The 19,669-nt window shown below is 35.1% G+C and overlaps 1 protein-coding gene across 1 annotated transcript in view; it reads right to left on the reverse strand.

The window, feature by feature from the left end:
- The window catches only part of LOC142336427 (beta-soluble NSF attachment protein-like), a 409,326-nt gene that overhangs the window by 15,694 nt on the left and 373,963 nt on the right, over window positions 1-19,669 (reverse strand). The window lies entirely within an intron of this gene.

Consider the following 19,669-nt stretch of genomic DNA (forward strand, 5'->3'; position numbering starts at 1 on the left):
AAAATTAATCCTCGGATCTTTTCCGTTTGTGCCCCCCAGCTTAGTGGGTGCATATTATTTGCACCCCCGACGCTCGTGCCATATTTTAACATAGTGATTTACTAAGTAATGACACGTGCTCTGTAACTGGGGACACAAACGGAAAAGATCTAATCCTCAATAGTCAGATCAACATTAAACGCATTGTATACGCAGCAGATTTAACAATCTCTCTCAGAGAACTGTCTGGTTTGATTAAAGCACTCAGATTACCTTCGTCCTTTCGAATGTTCCACATTTAAGTTCCAACTGCTATGGAAAATGAAACAATTCGTCAAATGAATATTGGAAAAAAATGATGATCGCGTCTACAAAACTACATTTCGTTTACAAAATTTCCATTATTGTTCACTTAGGCTAATTATTGTTCAATTCTCGCATAATGACAATATGCCAAACCGACTAGAAGACTTCAAAATCTCAACCTGGCCAAACTTGCCTAAAAAGAACCAACTTAGTTTCAGCTCCCAACCTTTCGCGTATGAAAGGTTCACTAATTAGAAATCCCTCACGGGTTGAAATAGTTATCTCCATAATGTCACAATACTTTCCCATAATACTTTATGCATCAGGATAAAAGGTCAATGTGATGTGTTCGCAAAACTCTTGTCATGTTGATCAGCTGCTGGTTGCTAAGATTCAGACAAATTTTTTTGTGGCTTTCATGTTCCCTATGCCATCATAAAAGTCTTCCTTAAACTGTAGAGAATGGTCTTTTCTTACTTTGTTGCATTATGATCATACAGAATGGATATTTTCATGGATTGTGAGTTTTTATGTGCCAAGTACGTTAAAACAAACAAGCAACATTTAGCACAGAACCAGAACCATGACACCTTGAGTTTGGGGAAACCCAGGCTGTTTTGCTCCCCTTATTCGTAATGGTTCAATGTTCTGATTTTCAGTACATCTGCAATTTAAACTCTTTCAAGCTTCTGCTATTTTAGTAACAAGATGTTACTTGCATCACCCAAAAATAACGGGTTTTGCCTTTTCCTTCAAGGGAAATCTTGTAGAGGGAGTTGCGATTCTCAGCAGGATGAGCTCCTTTTCCTTCATCTTTGTTGGCAGATTTCTGAACAACTTTGACGCCAATGGAATATAATATAAGATAACAGTAGCTTTATGCGATCCGCTTTTCAATAACTCTTTGCTTTCTTAGTAAGTTAGAACTTCAGTAAGAGGTAAGGCAGTCCTAATCTAATTCAACTTTTGTATTCGCTATGAAATCAGAACCCCATATAAGATCTCTTTGCAATTGAAGCCAGCAGGAATGCGCTGGGTCGTCAGTGACTTTGAGGCAGACTTTTTAAACAGCATGCCAGTGCTTACGTTGAGAGAACCGCTTGTGCTTCGGCTTCCTAGCTTATTAACATAGCCGGTAGATTGTCGGAAAATAGCCGCCGTTTACGCGCTTGATGCACATCGGGATTGAAACAGAAAAAGAAAAAAAAAGAGATAAATTGACAATTTTGTTCTATTTTTTTTCAGTGTCAAAAGGTGTTCTAATTCGGCGTACAGTTTCAGTTGGATTCTAAAACTATACCTAATTCAGCTTTTAAACTGAAAGCTAATAAGCATAATAAAAAGTTCAGCTCGCAAACACTAATGAAATTTGATAACCTAATTCCCAATGACGGGCTCTATCGGTTCATCCCGTCTCTTTTGATTTTGCTCTTGTGACCTTGGCTGTATTCGCTTTCTTGCGTAATTCATTGAGTCAATGGATTTAAAAACCATTCAGTTGAAACAGTGAGTGAGGTAAGTCAGAGGACAAACGTGAAAGTCGTGACTTATGTCAAACGAAAAACGTGATCAAAAGCGAATTAATAAACATAGCAGGACAAGTCCTGACGTAGAATTCAAAGAAATTTCATTGACTGAACAAAAAACTAGACCTAGAACGGACTCTGAGTGAATTGGGAAAACCATTTCTAAAAAAAAATCAGATGAGAAAAAAAAGCAGATAATCAATGTCAAAATGCCGCTAACGAGACGAAAAAACCACTAGCGAGAAATGTAAATTTTATTCTAACAAAAAAAACTAGGCCTAGAATGAATTATGAATGGGTTGGAAAAACTATTTAGAAAAAAATCCGATGCAAAAAACTTAAAAAAACAGTAAAAACCGAAGTGAAATTGCCGCATGTGAACATAAGACCATTAGCGAGAAAGCGAACTTTTGTTCAAACGCCGTTTTCTCAATCTACTTTAAAATTAGAGCCAAACAAATTTCAAAAGGAAAAACCACTCGCTTTTTCGCTCCAATTCCTGTTTCGGCGTGACCAAAACCACAACTCCAATTTGACTTAAAAGAAGACTGCGCCCCAATAATTCAAATTCATTGTATTGTAAAAAAGGAGAGCGCCTTAATATTAGCCGCTTGAGAGGCTGACGGCGGCTATTAATAACAACTAAGGATTCTGGCTAAGCATCATTAGTTTCTCAATCTAGGTTATAAGGGTACGGCTGTTTTCGATTTAAAAAAGTTTGCATTTTGTAGGTCTCCACCTTCGTAAAATTAGTGACAATTTTTACGCAAAAAAAAGAACATTTACGAGCAAAATTTCATTAAAATTTGGTTGTCTTTTGACCATCTGATGTTCGCAAGCTACCAGTGACCGATAGATGCTTTCAATACCAAAAACAATATTTTAGGAATAGGCGGGTCCAGTAAAAGATAACTTTTTAACAATTCAAAAACGTGTTCTCTCATAAATCTATTTTTCGAGATGGTGAATTGAGACAACTTTTTTCTGTACTTTTTGTAGTTCACAGTAAATTGTATCAACTATATGCAGTCTGATTTATAACAAAAGTCCAGCGGAACAAAAACATTAGCGATAAGTTCTTTTATTGAAGGTCTTCTATTTCTCTAGGTGGTGGTGAAATGATAAAAATGCAGCGGAAACAAAAAATTGCCGTAAAGTGATTAAAGAAACATAAACCGACTAATGTCGGAAGAACTGCTCTCGGTGGACAGGCGGGTGGAAAAACATTTGACCCCTTCAAGATTCGAACCATTGACCTCCCGCCTCATAACCATATGCACTGCCGAATGTGCTCTTTAGCCCTTATTTTTTGCTATGCTGCAATCGACTTTATATTAGTATCAAGTTTTACTTCGGATGAGAGAGCAATAGCGATCACTCAAAAATGTAAACGAAAGTGAAAAAGTCACTTGAGATGTCAAAGAATGTTCTAGAAGAAAAGCGCAAAATGTTCAAGCAACAAATTTGCATAAAAAAGACACGTTTACGATAATTGCTATGAACTTCGTTCAAGAGCAATTAAAAAGTCTTTTCTCAAAAGACTTCAATTTCTATCTCTTATCGTGGTGGTGGTCGAATGAGATACTTTAGTTTTTACAGTTCCCTAGGTTGTATCATTTATATAAACTGGGTTCAAATGAAAATTCTAACAGAATCAAAACTTGCTAAACAAGTACCGATCAGTAAAGAATCTTCTCTAGAAAAGAACCTATTTTTTGAGACGATGGTGAAATGAGATTTTATCTTTTTCGGTACATTTTGCAGTTGGCTAGGTGCTCGCGTTATCCTTAACAAATTTGAAAAAACAACAAAGATGGCGGGCGCGAGGTTGGGGGCTTGCCTGATTGCATTACTTTGACTAAGGACCAATGGTGTGAAAACTTTAAAGATCTCATAAACTTGCTTCTAAATTTTGATGAAATTCTTCACGCGGCCCCAAAAGGGTGAAACACTGAAACGTCACTTTTCCTCCTTTTCACTCTTTCCAAGTGAAACACTCATGGGGGGGCAAATGCCAAATTTTGAGAGAAGACATCATCCCTACACACACTTTCTTAAAATTTTTAATTTTCATTATATTGCCCTTGGATCAAGCACAGGGGAGTTAGGGCTGTTATAAACCGCAGAGAAGTCAGAGATCACAGACAAGTTTTTTTTTAAAAAAAAACCCGATTTGAAACTTTTTGGTGATTTGAAATATTTCTCAAAAAAAATTGAATCTTGACCTTTGCTGTGCATGATAAAAATTGTCTGCCTCTTAAAAAGAAGGGGGTCCCAGAATTGTAGTTTTGGCATAAAACTCTAAAATGAAGGATCACTCTTTGGAATTTTTCATCCATTTTTTGAAAATTTGGCCAAAAAGCGCCAAATAAACTACTGGTTGATTTTTCCCCCACATTTTTGAGCAAAAATTACTATTTTTTTTTCAATTCTGGCTGCTTTTACCTTTTTGTATCTTTGTAATTTCTATGTTAAGCATATGAGATAAAATAAACAAATAGACAAACTCAGCTCCAGAAGTTCTGTAAGTTCCAGTTGAATATCGAAGCATTTAAATCTGATTTCGCGCCACAATAAGCCACAAAAAAACTAAATTTTTTTTAGAATTTACAAAATTTTGACCCAGATTATCAAAACCTGCCGAATCAGGACTATTGCAAGAAGTGAAATATCACTTCGAAATACTTTTTCGCAGACTACTCGAACTGTACGGTGACCAATCATTTTCCGTTCCATGTTTCTTCAGCACATAGTGTTCCTGGGTGCCACATATGCGTATTTGGTTGATGGTTTGTTGCTGTACCTCCTGGTGTTGTACAGTAACCTTACAAGCCCTCTCGTTCACGCAACCGGACGACGTAATGTCCACCGGGATGCGCATTTTGGAATGTGGAGCCCTTTTCTCTTTTTTACTCACAATGTGCCCTGTTGCCAGTTGCCACAAAATAAAAATTCCAAAAAACTAATTCGCTGTTTCTGGTTGCAATTAACATTATCTATTAATCAATCTGGAAAAAAGTTCATTCCTAAGATGCAATTTTCCGATTGTAGCCCATGTTTTAACGGTGTGATTGATTTCGCGAATTTTTGATCAAAATGACGTTGTAAAATTTTGATCTGAAAGTTTTTTGAAAGATTGAATATGAGGGAGAAATTATTATCTTATCAATGTATGGGATTGTTTCATTAAAACTATATCCATTTGGAGAAATCTTCTCAAAGACCAACATTTTCAAATAATATTCTTTTTCTTTTTTTACATATAAAAACTCAAAGCGAACTTTATCGAGTAAACATGTATTTCGCTTGATTGATGTGTTTTATTCTACGGTTGCCATATTTTTGAACTTTTTTCTTTATGCATTTTGCGACTTTTCTGTTACTTCTCAGACGGAATTTGAACTTTTTCCTCCATTGTTAGTATTTATACAAAGTACAGACAAGAGTGGTACAGCAGAAAGAAAGATCTTTTCTATTTAGATTAAAAATGGATTCATATCTCTTGCCCCGATAGACACTGGAGGACTGCATGAAAGAATGCCAGAAACATTTTAAGCCGATTAAGTGAACCGATTTGTTGAACAAAAACAAGAACTCACCATCATTTTTTTTTAATTGAGAGTAAAATATCTTCACAGCAAAACTTCGAAACCTAATTACACGATGGAGGTGCACCGAAGAAGGCAACTGCTCAAATTTTCTACTCAACTTTGACCAGGTTAAGAATTGCACATAGTTAGGCCGATAGAAGACAGTACCATGGAACAAAGGTGTCATAACCCAAGAACCATTGATGCTCATTGAGGTAAGGCAGACCTTAATCCGTTGTTTACCTCCTGCAAATGTTGATTATGAGCCCTTTCTTCATTTTCACTTTATAACTGTCCCTGCAACTAGTCTCGCCAACATTTGTTGATAACGTGTACGAAGGTAGTCTGTGTGATGGCCGACAAACGGGAAAAGAAAGATGCGTTTGCACGAAAGCACATAACGAAACAATGGACACTCAACTTTGTTTTCAATTGTCATGAGCTGGAGCCAATTTCAAACGGCGAAATTTGCACCACCTCACCTCTTATGTTCCTAAAACAAAAATTAATACCGACGACGTTTGGTATTTGCCCTTTAGTAATGACAGGTTTCAACCCTTTGCGTTTCATAGAACGGATAGTAAGTTTTTCCCCGACTATTTTGAGCAAACACCTATTCTTTCTGAAGATAAGTTTATTGAAAATTAAAAATTCTTAATTTGCAGTAACAAGACAGTTCACGATTTCCATTAAAAGAATATGTAATATAGACCTCAGCAATTTGATCTTATGTTTAGGTCATCCACGGAGTTAAAAGTGAAAATGGATTTCGAGTCAGTAAGAGATTTGTAGTAATAAGAGATTACTTAACAGTTCATGTTTTCAAATAAAAGAATATCTAAAATAGACCTCAACAAATTTAGCTTATGTTTAGGTTATCCACGCAGTGAAAAGTGAAAATGGATTTCGAGTCCATTTAGACCGGAATGTAACGAGAAGGCCGTTTTGACTAAGACCTTCTCTTTGCATGTTTGTTCAGTGGAACCCTCTTCAAATTTGAAAATCATGTTAAAAGACCGTCGCTACGGTTGTGTTATGGTGATCTTCTGTGGGACTTTTTATCTTTTCGAAATGTTGTGCGCTTTTTTCCTACCTTCAGTCACTTTTTGAAAGTATATTAATTCCGACCTATTATTGGACGTCAGTTGAGTACAAAAATTATTATAAAATAAAAAAATTTACAACTAAACAATGTGTACAAAAAACAAATGATTGATAAAAATTAGAATTTTTTCCCAAAAAGAAAATGGGAACATTTATCCCAAAAAAAACAAATGGGAGATTTTATGTGAAAATAAAAAAGTTTTCTCCTACAATGGGATCTTTTATCTCACTTTTATTAAAGAGGGGAAATAATATCCCACTTTGATGCCTATTAATTGGAGGCGGTTATTTATCCTTTCACTATTCCAAAATATCAATAAAAAACTACACAACCCTTACTTCTCTTCCACCTGCTAATATTCATGATATCCATTTTGAAATCCTTTATTGTATTCTATTTTTGACTTCTTTGTTATATTAAAAATCTTGAATTCCACCCCTTTTTTGTATTTTTTAGAACATCAAAGCTAAAATCTCTTTGTATACTCCCAACTAGACGCAGTAGAAATTGGTGCGACCAGTGAGGCATGCTCAAGCTTAGTAGAAACCTACATTCTTAAAGACAATCTTTCAATAAAATCCCTTCGCGAGACAATAAAACTTAGGAAATTATTCCAAGTTGTCTCATTTTTATGTTCTCACTACTTAGATAAGTCGTTCCAAGAGTTTTGCTTTAAATTTCATGTTTGATTTGTATCAGCTATTTCTAAAACTTCTGTCTTTCGTCAGTTATCTGACTTGAAAACTTAGTCTTTTTTTCAAGTCAGACAACGGACGGAAGTTTTCAAATGAAAATGAGCTGCACCCAGAAGACGTAACTCTTAGACTATCTAAAGTCGGCTCTGGTTTCTCCAGAAAGACTGACTTATTATAAATTTATACAAAATAAACTTGGCAATGCCCAAGTTCTTTAAATAAAAAATAGCTGATTCTCCTGTCTCTTTGAGCAATGTATCTTTAACAACATTTTCATATAACGAACAACATTTTCAGAAAAATAGTTACAAGAATACATAGAGATCATTATTTGGGTCCCTTTGGACTGCTACTGGACTAGAGTGGTTTAACTCTGTCGATGAGGCTAAAGTCTTAAATGATACAAAAATCAGTTTCTTGACACTTTTACAGACGGTCGGGATAAACTCAAACACAGATTAGAAGTAGAAAATGCTTTTAAAGAAGGCGAATTCATAATAATAATGTCCATAGGATCAAGCACGTTGTTGATATAGGTTGGCCAGAGGATTACACAAAGGTAACTAATGCTGAGCGCGCGTAAGAAGTAATACAATCTAAGCGAAGAACAGAAATACACTGACTTTGCCACAAGGGGATTACAAGCCCCCTCGCTTGAAAGAAAAACCCATAAACAATGCATAAAGAAGCCTAAAAAAGTTGAGACGCATAAAAGAACACTTAAAAACACAAGTAATAACAAAATTAAAAAACTTTAAAAAATTTAGTAAAATTTCAGTAACAATTTTTAATAACAACGTTTAAAAAAGCAACGAAATTAGTGCAAAACATTTTTCAAATGACTTTACTAGAGACCCAAAAAGAAAGAGACGAGCCAATATAACTAGATTCTGTGAGTACAGTAGGTACGTAAGACTAAATTTAGTAATAACTATAAAAGGAGCTTGGAATAATAATCAATACACTAATAGACATAGTAACTATATCAACCGAGATAAAACCCGAATTCTTTCCAAAATAACCAGAATAGTTATTATACTGCAAATATTTAAAAGTACGGAACTAATATGAACAAAAAAAAACAACACGATCAGAAATTTGGCCGTAAAAAATTATTTCGGCAAAATGAATATGAAGCTTAGCAGTACTAAGGGCGTGGCAATAACCAGTTCAACAGAAAACAGGCAAATATTAATATAAGGTCTATTACACAACAAAACCCAAAGCCTTAAAAGACGCAAAAAGAAAAAAATGTTCGTTGGATCCAACAAAATCAAAATCATGTTGACTATTGTGATTCTGTCTTAGACTCCTTCCCTTTAATCTAGTGAAGTCTCCGAAAAATAATAATAAATCAAACCCGAAAGCTGAGATATTCTCAAATCTATATCACTTTGCTACCAGAGACAACAAAAACACAGATGTTTAGAAATAGAATTTATGATAGACCCAAGAACAACCTGCACAATAAGCTACGCAACATTTACTGAACTTAATCAATTCGGACAAAAAACATTCAAATATCAGGCAATAAAACAAGAACTTATAACGGCTGAAATACGCATGATAGGGCACACTTTTTTAGCACCGTTTTTCAACAGAGGCGCGAAATATAAAGCAAAGCAAATAGTATGGGTTACTGAGGATAACACTTTTACTCATTAGGAGTAGAGATTTGTCATACAATCCTTAAAGCATTGTACTTCGACATTCCAGCAGTAGAATTGAAAGCTTAGAATAAAGGAATTCTTATTTATGGCTCACTGAAAAATGAGAAGGAAGATCCCCAAGTCTCTAAAATAAATCCAGTAAAAATACATCACTTCATTATATATTCCAAATCACGCTATATATTCCACCTAAATCTACATTTCTTAAACAGAAGAGGCGAAATGAGACAGCTATCTTTCCAAAAGCCTCTCCTTCGTAAATAATAGGACTACAGCAAAAACCGGGTTACGCTTCATAAATATTATTTGTACTAAGAAAGAAAAGCAAATTCCCTGAATTATTGAAAACCACAAAAATCACCAAACCACACTAAATAATGGAAAAATCAGATTTACTGTATATGATATACAAACAACGCGCATATGCATAGTTTTTGTGACTGTAACGAATTCGCCTATTTAATTATCAAAAGACACGAAAAAGTTCGATCGCTGTTTTATGCTGAAACAACTACAAACTCTATATCTGAATCAACTGACTTAACAACAGTGTATTATATAATATATATATATATATACACACACATATATATATATAAATGCATATATACATATATATATATAATATATATATATATATATATATATATATATATATATATATAATGCATATATATATATATATATATATATATATATATATATATATGCTATAAATATGCATCATTTTTACGAGCATTCACTAATGGACGCCAATACGCGCATTATACATACTATACAAAGAGACATAGTATTAGACACAATCTTACTGCCTCCTTAATTAAATGGTAAAGAACAAACAATGCACACACGTACAAAAATACAGGATAGAGTACTAACTCTCCCCCTTACGAAGCAAGCAAATTTTATTCTGTATTTTGAGAAGTGCGGAAGACACTGAAGTTCGACAGCTTAAGATTTGATGCTATGCCTAAAATTGCATGTGGCGGCGACACCAGATTATGGAAGAACAACCCCAGAGCTAGGGGAACACTTCAAACATACAGGCATAACAATGCATGTTTACATTAGTGGCAAAGAATTAAAATTAATGAACAACATGAAAAGGCGTCCTCTCACTGACGACCATATTGCCGAGATAATTGTATATTAGTAGAAAAATTTAAAAACGAAAGTGAAATTGCAACCGACTTTTCCTAAAAAAGTTAAAAAGATATGCAAACCTAAATCGAAAGAACAATTTCCAATATTTTGCTCGTCTTATCAAGTAATACATATACCAGCGCCGAAGCACGATCATGTATAGATACACACGATAATTTATTCCAATTGGATATTGAAGATGTTAATTCCTGGGTTGAACTAATACCAGGTATAACAAGTAAGAGGACCTTATAGTTTGAGCCTAATATTGAACCACAAAGATTAACAAAATACAATTATAAAAATGGTAATGAAGCCTATTTATTTACTGAAGACAATTAAAGAAATTCTGGCGCAAAATTGAATTGAAGAGCGAAATGAAATATAATACACGAACTCTCTAAAGAGCGTGCTGTTTCACACGAAAATTTTTAATGTAAGGATACACCATATTTTAATTACCCAATGAGAAGAAGTCTATTTAGACTCTCTTATTTCTCCTAACTTCTTTGATAACCTCCAAAAGGTTCGCTTACACAAAATTCATGTTAGAACAATGCGGGATCTATTTTACTGCTTTTCTTGAAAGTTATTATTCCAATTGTAACAATTATTAAAGCCCTACAAATACAAAATAACCGGAGCTTCTGTTAACTTTGGCAGAACAATTTTATTTGCTCCTTGCAGTTTTCTATTCACCTCTAAAATGACTTCTTGTTTTAAAATGAAACCACCAACGAAAAACAGTCAGAAAAAAAACTGAATATTTAGCAACTGAACATAAAGAAACTCACTTTAATCTATATCAACACATTCCGCAATCAATGTATAGTGCAATCAGGAATGAAAACAATGCCAGAGTAAAGAACAAGGAAGATAACCCAACTTCCCCTGTATAAAAATACATCTTATCACATAAATAAAAAACCAAGTAATTAGTTTGTTTTATAATTAAACTCAAGAATACAAAATTATGTTGTTTCTATTTTTAGAATTTACGGTATGACGCAGATGACGATATACCTGATCTCGACGACTTCACATTGCCGGACACCTTTGAGGAACTCATGGGAGAGCAGCAACAACCACAAGCGACATCACCAGTAGCAGTAAAGAACATTAAAAAAAATTGTACAGCGGTAGAACAGAAAAGAAAAAAAATTGACCATAAACAAACTGACAGAAGTAACGATTGAACCAACAGAAACTCATTCAAAGCCAACCGCAAAAATTTATTCTATACAACCCAGAGTGCTGACAATGAACCAATGTTTAGAATGTCAAAATTTTGCAGAAGAGAAGGCGCAGAACAAAATTCAGAAGACACCCGAGCTACGATTGGGGACTACAATATCGTACATTATCAGAAGGGAATCCGATCATACAACTTGAAACTAAAAACTTAGAGACTCAAAACCATAGCGGTGGATAAGCAAAATCTGACTCTCCTATACCAATCCATTACTGCAGACTTACACAACGAACGACATACCTTCACAATTGGCTTGAAGCAAAATTTTTATGCGAAAAAAAGAATGCCAATCTCCAGAAAGAATTAATTTTCTGCAGGAAAAAAAAATGAACATGCGGAGTTCAAAACCGAGAACCTATAAATTTTGTTCCGCCCTTAAACTTTTGTCCTTCACCAATATTGCAGTATATTCGTATCTTAAATCGATTTTTATTAAAGTTGTAAAAATTGTAAACCATATATAAATTTTTATCTCACCTGTTAGCCAAAATTGCAAAAGATGAATTAAAATAAATGAAAAATAAAAAAGTTTTGTCCCAAAAAATGGGATTTTTATCCGGGATTTTAACCGATTAGATTACTACTAAAGTAGATGCCGTTGACGACAATCATATTGATCCAAATAAATTTAACTACCAATTCAGTACACATTCCCTATTTGGGCAATATCCTGAAAATGAACTTCCGCCTAAAAAGACAAAAAAATCATGGAGCATTTTCATGCTCGCATTTAACAGATCATTCCACTGGTTGAGAATTTTCGGAACAAACATTAAACCGAGCATTGAGGTATCTCTTTTTGTGGAGGAGATAAATAAAGAGCTCCTTATTTGATTTCAGTTTGAATCTATCTGCTGTACATATATTGCAGAGATTATAGTAAGCGTATTACATTTCGAGATCGTAGACCTGAATGAAACTGAATGAAATTTCATAGAACTACATCAAAGCTAAACATTTCTTCAAGAAAGTTCGTGAAATTTCTTTGCAAGAATCATTGCAAGAAATTTAGATCAAATTGTCCCGAATGTATGCACTGCAATCACTGCACCCGAATGTATGTAAAATCGTAACCAATAGGCTGAGACCACAACTATTAGAATTTGTCGTGAAACATTTTTTTAGTTAAACGGACAATTAGGTAATGCAACTAGTGACAAAATAATAGCTATGAACACCGGACATTTTTTGAATACCTTTAAGTGAAAAAAAATGGACATGGAACAAGCTAACAAGCAGATTAGGGTCAGTGACGGCTGTAATGAGAGACTGAGAGCGGATTAATTTTGTTAAAACGGTTTACCTTGAACTCTTAGAAGTCGCAGGTATTCTTTTAAAGATTGGGGATTTGTGGTGCACTGATTGAGAGTTGGCGGACCCCCGGCGCATGCTGTTGTCATAAAGACTGGAGTCAACAAATGTCATCATTATACTTTTATCATGAAAACGATTATATCATGAAAGTCGCTATAAAAGGGTTAGGCCATCTCTTTCTATTTCCTGCGAGAATTATTTATGGATATCCTAGCTCTCATGATGCCTGACAAGTGCAAATGGAAGCCCGTTGCTACGCAGCTGCAGTTCATAAACAGAGGATAGCGTATTACTGACCTCAATGCATTTTAAAGGGATTTATATGAAATTGCGTTCTATACTGAATAATAGGTTGCTTCAATCCGCGAGTAGTTTGTTGCAACGAAAAAAACCGTTAGTAGTCACTGCCATGCATTATAAGTGAAAGAAATTAGAGTTTTACAAAATACCCCATTTAGGTCAAATCTGAAAATTTTTACAAGTTGGGACTGAAAATTTGTCCACCCCCCCCTCGATATTGCCGAAACCAACCAGGATCACCAACACCCTAGAGGACCTCTAAGCTCTTTGTGTACAAGAATTTGTAGTGACAGCTTTACTAGGCGGGTAGCCATTAACACTTATAGGGGGAAAAGTGATAATTTTAGGGGAAAATCCGAAATCGCTAATTTTTGAGTTTCATGAACGCCACCTATTACCGGTTGCAATAAGGCCTTGAGCCCATGCATGATTAGGCCGAATGCGAACCGTACCCACCAAACCGCATTATGTAAACAAAAGACCCGGAAACGTAGGATCGGCAACGAACTAAGCATATACCGGTTTGTCGGCCATTTTGAATTATCTCGCTTATCACGGACGTACGACGCAACCAGGCCGTAAATTTGGCAGCCATCTTGACTGACATTTAAAAAGTATGTGTTGGTATTTAACACGTCACTTTATTACGGCATTGGTATTACGGACTTTCAACGAAGTAGCCAATAGCAGTATAGAAGGCTGAAAACCTTGTGCAATAATGACGGTTGTTTGGTTTGAGAAAACAAACTGTTTGCTCGGCTCAGTATATAAGCGGCTTACACTATAAGCGCAGCGCACAATTTGCTAACCGTGAACAAGTTAATATTCGATTGTTTGGCATAGTTTGCCGGTATTATTGAGCGAGAGGCTCTGTGAATCGTTATTGAGCGTCGTTGCGTTAACTTGGCCGGAGCGATTGAGCGCGATGCTCTGAATAGTCGCTGTTATAGAATTAGAGTTATTTGGCTAAGTTTGCCTGATTTGATTGAGCGAGAAGCTCTGAGTTGAAGTTCGTTTGAAGTTCGGTTACATTATTGAGCACCGATTGCTGTTGAAAGTGAGCGAGAGGCTCAGGAACTTGCGTTATTTGATTGAGCAAGCGGTTCGGATCAGTTATAGTTATTTGGCAGAGTTTGCCTGATTGAGCGAGAATCTCGGACTTATTGTAGTTGTTAGACTGTGGTTCATCAGTCTGTTATTAGCTGAGGGATAATTCCAGCTGTTTGATTGGGTTTGAGTATAAGCGGCAATCGGTATTATAGTAGAGTGGAATCGAGAAACAACTTAGTTAGTTATTGTTTCAAGCTTGTGGTTGCTTGTGTTAGAATTAGTTATAGTAGTAGTTATTTTGATTGTCATAGTGCTTGTTACCTGATGCCTATTGAGTTATTGTAATTAGCTATTAGAGTTACTTAATTTAAGTGTTTCACCATCGACACTTTTGAACAGCCAAGAGCATAGTACGGGAAATCTATTGTTGTTAAGAAGAAGACGAACCACAAAACTAAAAACCTTTCGAATGGTGAGATCTGGGCGCTATCGTTTTCCCGTGATAGGCAGCCTAATCAAAATTCAGAATCATACAATCTGATTAATTGGAATTTTAGCTTGAAAGACCAACGTGATTTATAACTTTCAATTTTCGATTGTTGAATGAACAAATTCGTCTCAAAATTCAGAGAAGGTTGTTAGCAACTCATTGAGTCCTCTAAATGGTATTTTACGTGTACTCTTTCTTCTATGTTTGCTACCATCTGGCATGGACTGGAATCCTGCACCAGAAACACGCAAAAAAAGTTTTAATCAGGTAAAAGTTAGGTTTGGCAAATCACACATAGGTTTGGGGATTAGAAAAGAACATTGTGAGCATATAGTGAGACTTATTCCATCACTTATTTAAGGTCACTTAAATAATATCTGCTTAACACTAGTGAGGTAAATGAGATCATGCGAATAAAATCCATAGTCCATTAGAGTTAAAAACGAGTGCGACAAGGAATAAAGAACGTCGTTTGCGCACAAAAAATTCAGGACCTGGTGTACTTTTTGTGGCTAGTATTCCAAACCAAAAACGCAGACGTGACACTGGTTCTATGTTAGGGCCACATACCGCATAATCCAAGTACCTGTGTGAGACGTTCTTATATTCTGAACTTCTCAATTACAGCCGACCAAAAGAGACAGTCCCCACAAAAGAACAGTCCACTGATTTAGTAACTTTGAGCATCAGTTCCTTGCTTCTGACCCCATTTTTAACAATAGGGGTCAGTTTTTAAGCGCATACGTAAGTAAATAATTGTGTATCATAAAAACGCGTCTTTGTACTCCCCACCGCACAAAATTAGACCCGACCGGTCATGGTATTGTAGTTTTAGACTGAATAGTTGTGTTCAACTTAAAAAATCTTTAACACTGTCAGCATAAAGAACTGTATTATCCCCCTTGTCCTGTATACGAAATCAAAACCCATACTCAATAATTTAGCGCTCATATATGGTTGTGAAGTTGACTTTAGCCTTCTTAACTTACAAAGCCCCACATGAAAAATGAACAGAAACTGTACCATTCCCCTTCCACAAGATGCATATAGATCACAAGGCCCAATAACTCCACCTTCAAACGGAAATAAACATTGCTTAGTAGTAATTCATTCTTTTTCTCGTTACACTCAAGTTTATCCAGTTTCATCAACATCAGCAAGTGAAACAAAATCAGCACTTGAGAAGTTTTTTCTTACTTTTGGTATCCCACAAAAACTTATGTATGACAAGCAATCAGCTTTTATGAACGAAGAGTTCGAGTTGGACTCATGAACTTGAAATTACGCATGCTCCTAGAACAGCACATTCTCTCTGGACCAACGCAAAAGTTGAGATCCAAAACAAGCACCTTGGCACGCACTTCCGAATATTTTTTGAACAAGCTAATCGTAATTGGAGTGACTTGGCGCAAAAATTCGCGTCTGCTCCTAACAGCAAACACCAGTACAGGATTACCACCATAAGAGATTGTCTTTGACCAAAACTCTCAAATTCATCTGTCTCTAAAACAAGGATTACTAAGATCATAGGACTTAACTTGTGGTTCAGAATTTTGCAAAGATTTAAAACTCTACAAACATTCAGAACAAAGTAGCTATAACGATCAAATAAATAAACTTTTCAAGCCTAAATTAAGTGGTTCATTGCTTGCTCGCAAAAATCAATTCAAACAAATTTACAAACCTGAATACAGCAGAAGCCTTCAACTTAACTCAAAAGCCCATCAAAACAAACATATAAACTAGGTAGGCCTTGACATAGGACAGCTAGTTTTAATGGAAAACCATTTGCTCAAAGACGGAGAAACCAAAAATTTACATGAATTAAGGCCAGGACCGTACGAAGTAACAAAATTGCGAAATAAAACAAAAATGTCAAAAAGGTTGCTCATAGAGATCACCTAATTGAGTACTTCCAGATTGAAAAAGCAATTTCAGAATTAGTTGTAGATTACGGAATGAAAACTTCCAAAGCCTCTACGAATATGTAATGAATAAACAAGTTGATAAACTTTCCTTCCAACAACCTTTTACTGAAACTTAATTTGTTCCAGCAGACAATTTTACACGTAGTACAGATAGTAAACGAAAAAAAAAACGAACATGGGAAAACGCTTGAAGATAATAATACCACAATAATGAAACGAGACTCAGGATTCCAGGAAGGATTTTAACTACTTTTGTTGACAACACAAACATCCGAAAAACGTAGTTGTACTAGAACTAAAGTTCTACCCCATACCCTGAAACAGGTATTCGTTTTGTAGATCCACCTGACATTAGAGTCAGTCCTCTTGGGACGACAAAAAATTTACTACTAGCTATCAAGCGGGATTTACTTGAATCTTAACTTATATCTTTACTTTAAAAGGTTCAAATCATCGGAAAATTAACTTCCGAGACCTTTTCTCTTACTTTCTTCAAGACTTACTCTTAGCTTTCCCACAAAACAAAAACCAAAAGCTCAATCACTAACACAACAAAGTTATGAAAATATAAAAACAATAACTTCATTTAAAAATCTTTAACTACTTTGTTTGCCTTAATTATTGTATTTTCTTTAGACCATCATTTAGGAATGAGTGTGATGGCATCTCCCATACATTAAAAGTTGTACATTTTGACTGTTTAAAAATGAAAGAAGGCAAGATGTATGCTTTAAATCAAGTAGCCCAATGCAACATTAAAAAAGGAAATATTTAAGTTCCATCCGCAACGGTGACACTGTATCAAAGATCATACAGAACAAAAGTAGAAGCAGTAATGTGTCGAGTATAATCACAAGCTTTAGGATGGCACGGTGGATATTTATCGCACTCTCCGATAGCATGCAATCAAGTTTCCCTTAAAAATGACGTAATAGTAACTTCAGACAGCAGCAGAATCGGTAACAAAACAGGAAAATTTTCAAAATCAGAGTACGATAGAATTTATTCATTAGAGATTTCAAACAAAGTTTTAAAACACCAATATACAAACGGATGTCTTAATGAAGACACTATTTGAAAGATAGAAGATTGCTCTTCATCAAGAGAAGTAAAATTGTTTTCCTTTGAAGCACAAATGCACCTTTGAATTGAACTTGAAACTGATCATGAAAGCAAATCAGTTTTCACCCCGTTAGGATTAAAACTTCCATGCGAATTAAAGGAAGGAGATTGTGAAATAACATCACTATACCCCTTTGCTTATTTATGTGAAGTACCACATAATCGCATTGTTACAAAATTTTTCAAAAAGGTAGCAATAATGATTAAAAATACAAACGAACCAGGTCCACCACAGTACTACATCATAAGCACCCACGACATGCAAAGAATATAGACCATACGCGAGACAAAATTGCGGAAAAAGATGAAAAATAAATTTGCAGAAAACCTAATCATTTGTTCATTACAAGTTTTAATGATTTATTTGTTTCTTTTACCGGTGGATTTGATATTAATACGGGAAAAACCGTAATTTCAAAAAATAATTTAAATTATTAAAAATGAAGGTCGGCGCCGACAACTAAATAATGGTGAACGGTTTTTACGAGACACCTAAAAACGAGCTAGTCGATAACCAACATTCTGGGAATCCTAGAAAAATTTTGGTTGGCAAATGGAAAACGTTGCAAAAGACACTATCAATTACGATGCTCTTATGAGTAAGAAAATAAACTCATGTATAAAGTCTATCGTGATTTAGAACAGTCTGACTTTCTAATTCCAAAAACATGTGCTAGCTCAGACGACCTCCAATCCAAATGATTAATATATTGTCTTACGAAAACAACAGATTGGCCGGATACAAGTTTACCGGAAAACGTTCAATGTTCTTAGAAGATGAAGGAGTTATAGGTTTCTTATATCCGTGTCCAAAAAAATTCACCGCTTAAAGCACTTGATCGCTGCTACGACAGTATTCCGATCTTTTATGACGGAAAAACTATGTTTGTTAATCCTATTACGTGCAATTCCAATTGCTAATGAAATGAATTGCACAGATAAATTTAAAAATTTGTTTCAACTTGATTTAGACAATTTTAATTCTTGGTATCAGTTGATGCCAGCGCCAGTTCCTTTTAAACCGCCAGCTCTTTTTGCTCCACAAACTTGATATATACAAGAAGTTCCAGATTATGATGCACGTCGTGCAGGAACTTACACTGTAAACCAGTTGACAGATTTTTGGAGAACAATTTTGCTCAAATATTCTAATTCAGTTCTGAAAAAAAACTTTCCGAACGGTGCTTCAAAACGCATCGATAGACAATAGTCAACGCGATCTCTATCGCACCGCAGGTCTTAATAATCAACTATTTCTAGATTCCATGTTGTCACCATCTTTTTTCCTTGATCACTTTTTGAGAGTACTTTTGAAGAAATTGGCTATTAAATAGAAAGCGCCGGAATTTTGTTTGCATGTTTCAGATTAACCGAATTTTTGATCGAATTGCTACCCCATAATGCAGTAATCGAATTTGTCGTTTTATTTCAAATTAATCTCACTTTATCCACTCTTATTAGCCTAAACTAACTGTTTCAGCGTTATGCTCTGAGCTGCAAAACAATAATGATCTTTTTGCATCTGAGTACCAAAAAGGTTTAGTTATTAAATTTCACAAATTTTAGGGACATATACTACTCTTTTATACCTGCTTATAAAAACTTCGTGAATTTAAAAGTCCTCACACCCAAATTTTCTGACTTAGTAGATATGGTACTTGATTCAGACCACGAAAAAATTTATACTCTAAGAATTTTTACTCGATTGTGAAAAAGGTGGTCTGCTCGATTTAGAAAGCAACATCCACTTTCCCTTATAAAATGATGCACCTTGATCTTCAAAAGTCCCTTCGGGAACTGATTATTTTATTTGCCATTTTACATATCTTAACTAATTTTGCCTTAGTTCAAAAATTCAGAGAACCAAACGTATTCACAGTACAATGCAAGCAGTTCGAATTCCAACAACACGAAAATCACGTTCTAGAATGTACTTTTATTACCAAGGCAGTTTAGTTAAGACCTTGCCAAATAAATGGCTCCATCACTGTACTCTTCCCCTATCAAGTAACCCCACATTAGAAGTTTTATTTGATTTTGTCAATTCTTAGGGACGAAGGATCTATCACCATACCAGTCTTTTCCCTTATTGGAACTTTTTTTACGCTTCACGAGCAAAACTTATCCCTATTGATATATCAAACTGGTAATGTTTAATGTTCAGGACGGATCCCTAACTCTTAAATTAAATAATACTCT

This window comes from Convolutriloba macropyga, chromosome 3, assembly GCF_964194025.1.
Source record: "Convolutriloba macropyga chromosome 3, txConMacr16.3, whole genome shotgun sequence".
Classification (NCBI taxonomy): Eukaryota; Metazoa; Xenacoelomorpha; order Acoela; family Convolutidae; genus Convolutriloba; species Convolutriloba macropyga.